This window comes from Periplaneta americana, chromosome 1, assembly GCF_040183065.1.
Source record: "Periplaneta americana isolate PAMFEO1 chromosome 1, P.americana_PAMFEO1_priV1, whole genome shotgun sequence".
Lineage (NCBI taxonomy): Eukaryota > Metazoa > Arthropoda > Insecta > Blattodea > Blattidae > Periplaneta > Periplaneta americana.
The window spans coordinates 53855190-53862500 of record NC_091117.1 but is presented as its reverse complement, the minus strand read 5'-3'; the positions used below and the strand labels follow the sequence as shown (position 1 = coordinate 53862500).

General features: G+C 38.0%; 1 long non-coding RNA gene across 1 annotated transcript in view; it reads left to right on the top strand.

Annotated features, from left to right (window-relative positions):
- LOC138695891 (uncharacterized) overlaps nt 1-5410 on the top strand; it is a 209759-nt gene extending 204349 nt beyond the window's left edge. Inside the window, exons 2-3 of the long non-coding RNA XR_011331203.1 lie at nt 4326-4538; nt 4643-5410. This is a non-coding gene — a long non-coding RNA (uncharacterized lncRNA). The remainder of the gene's footprint in view (nt 1-4325; nt 4539-4642) is intronic.
- Nucleotides 5411-7311: the final 1901 nt, after the last annotated feature.

The window sequence follows — 7311 nt, the reverse complement described above, 5'->3', positions numbered from 1 at the left end:
ACTGTAGCTGAAGCGCAACTACATTTTCCTAAGCCATTCTCCTAACTAGGATCATAGAATAATTTCTTTTTTCCAATGGCTGGTAAGTCTACTGTTCTACTTGACCCAATTTCCCACTCTCTGCAGGAAGAACACGGCGCACTTGTAGACTCTTTGTCACAGAGTGTTGCCCTTATTGCACCATTGGAGGTGGTCTGCACCACACCAGTGTGATAATTAATTGGTTAATAAAGCAATGGTTGAATGCCGTTAAGGTAAACGGGAGTACTCCGCGAATGCCTACCATCGTCTTTGTCCACCACAAGTTCCACATGGACCCATCGGGATTCATACTTGGGAAGCGTGGAAATCCAACGCTCTAGCCGTATCACAGATCATAAAATTGTATATTGTTAGTGTTTTATGTCACTACTACGTCTATTTGAAATTCAGAGGATAACATGCTACCGGTATTTGACAAAGTTTTCATAATTCGACAAACAGGTATTTATTATTGCGCCATAGTCCTCTCTTAATGCTGTCGTATGTCTCTTTCTTAATGCCGTGTATTTCTCTCTCTTAATGCCGCCGTTTGTCTCTCTTTTCATGCCGTCGTCCGCCTCTCTCTTTCTCTTACCGCCTCTATCTGTCTCTCTCTTAATGTCGTCGTGTCTCTTTCTTAATGCCTAGACTTCCCAAATCAGTACCGTAAAGCGGGGTGACTTTGAACGCTGAGGTGACTTTGAACAGTAATTTAGCTCCTTTCTAAATTAAATGCTGTAGCCAATTGCGAAAAAACTGTTTAAGTTGTCAATAAATTAGTTCAGTTTTTTCGCAATAGGGTGTAGAATTTAATTTATAAGGGCGCTAAATTACTGTTCAAAGTCACCTCGGTCTTCAAAGTCACCCCGCTTTACGGTATTATTTATAATGTAACAGCAAGTTTTTCTTCGAATCCAATACAATGTTGCATTACAGTAGCCTATCTTGTTTCATCAGATTACCATTCACAACTTACAACAGATGGTTGAATGAGTTCAAAGGCATTCTGTCAAATTCAAAGGATTTATTTGGATAAAGTTTCAGTTTCTCATGAATGAGCACAAATTTTCCATAATCTGTTCTTTCACTAATGATGGGATGAATCCACCATCGCCTTTGTCTACGGCGCGGCGTCTACGTCGAACTAATAACAAACATAAAACGACTTTGGCTTGATATTCCATCTCGGAAGAAACACAGTACACTACGCACGCATGAGTTATTTCAGTCTAGTCTGACGGTTGTACTGCTGAGTTCTACAAACCGCAAAAGAACTAGACTACAAATTATGTCGCTAGTGTGACACGTTTCGTGACCACACGTAGCTACATTTAACACAGACACTGATCAGTATTTGTAGCCTCGTCTGGTCAGCCATTTTGCGACAGTTACAGCAGCTGTATTTGTCGCTGAAAATCAGCGACATTTACAGCTTGTCTGCCGTAACCTTAATGCTACAATCTGTCTGTCTTACTTCCGTCATCTGTCTCTCACTCTCTCTTAATGCCGCCGTCTCACTTTCCTACTGCCGACGTCTCCCTCTCTCTCTTAGCGCCGTCGTCTCCCTCTTTCTCTTAATGCCGCCGTCTCCATTTCCTACTGCCGACGTCTCCCTCTCTCTCTTACTACCGCCGTCTCTTTCTCTCTTAGCGTCTCCCTTTCTTTCTTAATGCCTTCGTCTGTCATTCTCTCTTATTGCCGCCGTCTCTCTCACTCTTAATGCCGTCGTCGCCCTCTGTCTCTCTCTTACTGCCGCCGTCCCCTCTCACTCTTAGCGCCTTCGTCTCCCTCTCTCTCTTACTGCCGCCGTCTCCCTTTCTCTCTTACTGCCGCCGTCGTCTCTCTCATAATACCGTCGTCTCCCTCTCTCTCCCTTAATGCTGTAGTCTGCCTTTCTCTCTTACTTCCGTCGTCCGCGTCTCTCTCTCTCTTACTGCCGCAGTCTCCCGTCCTCTCTTAATGCTGTCGTTTCCCTCTCTCTCTCTCTTACTGCTGCCATCGTCTCTATTTCTTAATGCCGTCGTCTCCCTCTCTCTCTTAATGCTATTGTCTGTCTTTCTCTCTTACTTCCGTCGTCCGCGTTTCCCTCTCTCTCTGACTACCGCCTTCTCCCTTCCTCTCTTAATGCTGTCGTCTCCCTCTCTCATTTACTGCCGCCGTCGTCTCTCTCATAATACCGTCGTCTCCCTCTCTTAATGCCATTGTCTGCCTTTCTAACTTCCGTCGTCCGTCTCTCCCTCTCTCTCTCTTACTGCCGCCGTCTGTCTCTCTAACTGCCGATTCCTCTCTTAATGCCACCGTCTGTCTCTCTCGCTCTCTTAATGTCACCATTTATCTCTCTCTTAATGTCGCCATCTGTCTCTCTCCCACTAATTAGTATAACATAAATAAGAATCGAAGTCCAGGCTCGATTCTTTATCATTTTTAAGTAGGTTATTTTACGACGTTGTATCAACATCTTAGGTTATTTAGCGTCTGAATGAGATGGTGATAATGCCGATGAAATGATTCCGGGCTCCAGCACCGAAAATTACCCAGCATTTGCTCATATTGGATTGAGGGAAAACCCCGGAAAAAACTTCAACCAGGTAACTTGCCCCGACTGGGAATCGAACCCTAGTCTGGTTTCGCGGCCAGACGCGCTAACCGTTACTCCACAGGTGTGGACTTATCATTTTATTAGGTGTTAATAGATGATTAGGGGGAAAGGAACTGACCACCCTACCCCATTATCTCCTGGCCTAGTTGCCTCGTAAGTGGTTCCTTGTTGGTATTACTTGTGTGGTTCAGACCTGTCTTCAGACAGTTGACCAAACAACACAGATGGGCGGGACATGTATGTGCCAATAGCTTCAACGTATACTGACTTATTTTCCTAGAAAATGGCACCTAGATCCTTATTTGATAGATTATATGCAGAGATTAAAAGGAAGGTAGAAAATAGGAAATATTGGAAAGTGCTGGGTTTTCAGTGAAAGACCTTGCCTTTGGGCAGGAAACTATGAATTAATTAATTCTTATTTGCTTAAAGCCTTCATTTCGAGTGGTTCTTGTAGAGCATCTCATTTCTTGTCTCCTTCTAACATATGAAGGCACGGCATGAATTCCATGCATTCAAATGGCTTTGAGAGAATCCAGAAGTTCATTGCCGCCCTCACATAAGCCCACCATTGGTCCCTATCCTGAGCAGGATTAATCCAATGCTTACCATCATATCCCACCTTCTTCAAATCCATCTACATCTCCGCCTCTCCAAAGGTCTTTCTCCCTCAGGTCTCCCAACTAACACTCTGTATGCATTTCTAGATTCACTCATATGTACTAGGCTACATGCCCTGCTCATCTCAAACGTCTGGATTTAACGTTCCTAATTAAGTTAGATGAAGAATTCAAAGCTATTAGTGGACTTAATCCCAGTTCTTTCTTTAAAGGTGAATTGTATTTTGTAATGTTTGTAATCTTTTGTTTCGGTTGTTTAACAGAAATTAGTGCTTTACCTCCATTATGAAATAACTCAGCGGCGTGTGGTGATGACGTTTTTGGAGAAGCAATTCCATGGAAACCCTGTATGTAGGCAACAGGCATCGAAGCCCAGTCGAGCAATGGTATACATACAGGCACTGCTTTCCTTAACGTCATGCTATCGCACGCCACTGAAATAACTGACTTTATAATAATTGTATGTTGTATGTTTTATTGAGAGTATCTTGCATACTTCTCCATTTCGTACCTCTCACATGCTTCTGGATGTTACTTACACTATGGTACAGTCAATTTAATGTTGTGTTCTTTCATGTTTAGCTTGTTCTCTAGATCCACCGATAGGTACCTGGTGATTTCAATTTTTGTTAAGGGGGAATCTGTTATTTTTAGTTTGAATGAGTAGTTATTATACTTCAATAAGAGTTGGTATGATGACTTTGTTGCATTAATTATTATATTCTGCCCAATTTTGTAATGTGATAAGAGATTGTCTTTTTTTTTTTTTTTTTGGTAATTAAATCATCTGCAAACATGCATATCTTTAATCCATCAATTTTGGCAATTCATTAATAATATTGTACTAAGTAATATGGTATATAATATGTTTAAAAATATAGGGTCTTTTGAATTCACCGATACGTGTGTTATGTTTTGATGTTGCACTTACATACTGTATATTTTGTTACATTTAATTCGTAGGATATAAATTTAGTGAATCAATCATCATTCTTCCCTGAACATTAATTGTGGCATTCTGTATAGCAGTTAGTGTTTCTGTTGGCTTAGTTTTCTTATTTTGGTTCTATTTCAAACTGTTCCAGAAATAATATCTTGTCACCATCTCCACACCATCAGTGTGCCAGCCACATGCTACATTTGATTAGATTCTGAAAATGCACTATCAGATGCAAGGTTAAAAAAAGTTTCAAGAACTCCATGACTCCAGGCTTTAGAACAAATATTCAACCGACACAGTTTGCAGATCACATCAAGGACACCTATGGTGTTTATTTGTTAAGATCTGTAATTACGAGGTGAAAGGTTTTATGTAATTTACTTATAATAGTTGCAGTTATTATGACTTTATTATGAAAAACCCACAAATATTTCAATAAAATATTACGTATCTTTGTTTCAGATGCAATTCAATGAATGAGGCAAGATAAAACAAACCTGCAAGCTCATGGAGTGTGGCAGTGAACAAATTGAGAGCTGCGTAGAATATATCTTGTTCATTGCCTAAATTATCTCCCATAAAGTCGTATACAATTTTTTCTGTCAAAATGTTTCTAACATTTTACTCAACCTGCAGCATTTCAGTTATTGTTTAGTTTTCAACATAAAAAATAAAAATAATATTTAAATTTACTTCATTTGTTTGTTAGTCAAGGTAATTTATTTCTTAGATCAGGTAATATTCATTTCACTGCTATAAATAATAAACTGAAGCAAATAATGTACTTGCCCCTTACACTTTTTTGAGCAGTGTATATATATTCCATCTCTGATTGAGGTGCTGGCTGGTATGTACATCTATTATCAGATAATACATCTCACTTGATTATGTGTCAGAGGAAGAATAATTGTTTGTCTACATCTTAAGTCTGATTAGTGTAATATGTTACTAGTTGGCGATGTATGCAATGGAGGGGGAAAGGTACTGGTTACCCTATCCCATTATCTCCTGGCTTAGTTGCCTCATAAACCATACCTTATTGGTGATACTTATGAAGTTCAAACCTGTCTTCGGACAGTTGACTAAACAAAAACAAAAAACATATATACCGTATATTTCCCCCTAAAATACTCTTTGCTATGTGAAATATACTTTACATAAAATTTAACGCCATTTTTGTAGCTTTGGTGTACAAGGCTTTTAGATTACACTAAACTTTGTGATTGCAATTTCCTGTTAACTTCAATTTTTTTTTTTTTTTTTTTTTTTTTTTGTTTAAAATAATTTTTGATATGTGAAAAATATATTATATACTGCGCATTTATGGTTTTGTCAGCTGCTGTGACGACACATTTAAAGCTCTGGCGCACAGGGTTTTGATTGCAATGTACCGTGATTTCAATTTTTTACTATATCCCATACAGAGAGCTATATATCTCCCGAATTATTAATGCTACATGTATGATACTTGGTATACTCTTGCAAAAATCAAATCACATCCTTAATACAAGATTTATCTGATGAAGTTGGGGGGGGGAGGGAGAATAAATGGAGTTGTGATCGATTTCGCTAAAACTTTCGATGTAGTGTCACACAAAAAAACTTTCAGGGAAACTAAGCAGGCTTCCAATAGATAATCGAGTAGTAAGATGTATATACAGTATAAATTCTTAGAAAACAGGATCCAAAAGGGCAGACTAGGAAAAAAGAAATGTGTATATGTGTGTGTGTGTGTGTGTGTGTGTGTGTGTGTGTGTGTGTATATGTGTATATGTGTATATATGTATATATGTATATATGTATATATGTATGTATGTATATATATATATATATATATATATATATATATATCGATGGTCCAGAACCAGACTTTTCCAAGTCCATTTTACTATTTTTTTTTTTTCAGAAGAACTATTTTAAGCTCCTGACATTCAAAGCTTCATGAAACAATTTGGAAGAGCTTCATAACAAGCTTATGGAGAGAAATATTTATAATTATGTTCGATCATATATGCAGAGAAGAACTGGAACACAATGAAACACAGATTTCTTTCTTATGAAAATTTGGACTTAGAACAGTCTGGTTCTCAGCCATCGTTATATAGAAATACTACTTCTCATTTAAGGTTATTCGCAGATGACTGTATAATATACTCGCATAGACAAATCAGTGATGAATCTGATATTGCCGTCTTGCAAAATGATCTAAACATTATTGAAACCTGGACAACAGAAAATAAAATGAAAATCAATGAATAAAAGTAAATCAATAACCTTCTGTAGAATGCATAAAGAAATTTGTCTCAAATACCAACAGAATGGCTCACCAGTACCCCTAGTAAATACTTGTAAATGCCTAGGTATATATTTAAGTAAACTGGGTTGGGAGGAACAAGTCACTAATATGACAAAGAAAGTCTAAAAAGCACTACATTTCTCTATGTGTATTCTTAAGAAAGCTAACTGACGGTCAAAAGAGTTAGCGTACATAACCCTTGTTCACCCAATAATGGAATATGGAGCGGTAGGTTGGGATCCTTACAAACCCAAATTGATTCAATGAAAAAGGTCCAACACAGGGCAGCAAAATATGTCAAAATGGGACAGGAACATGGCGAAGAGATAATAAACGACTTAGGGTGGGAATTCCTCAAATCAAGGTGACAAAAAACCAGACTGAGCACTTGTTTAAAGCACAAATGAGGCACAAAGCATGGACCAACATCAATAATAGATTAGTGACACCATCAGGGCTGATCATATTACGAAGTTTAAACGCTGAAAACAAAGAACAGACGTGGCAAAATTTTCCTTTGTTAATTGCACAATAGTAGATTGGAACAGCTTACCCGCGGCAATCTTTCAGGGTGGTCCTCTCAAAATCAACACATTTAGGGAAAGGGTGAAAAGATTAGGCTAAGAATAAATAGTAATATACATAACTATTTAAGTTGTGTCATGTAATTATCTAAGTTGATATGTAATTAAGGTGACTTGTAATTACATAAGTTGAAAATAGTTGGGTTTAATAGAAATACTTGTAAGTTAGATTTACTTTCGCTTAGGTATGCTTATAGTAGGCGTTACTTATAGCATAGTCTTTTTTACAATCCTAGGTTTATTGCATTTGT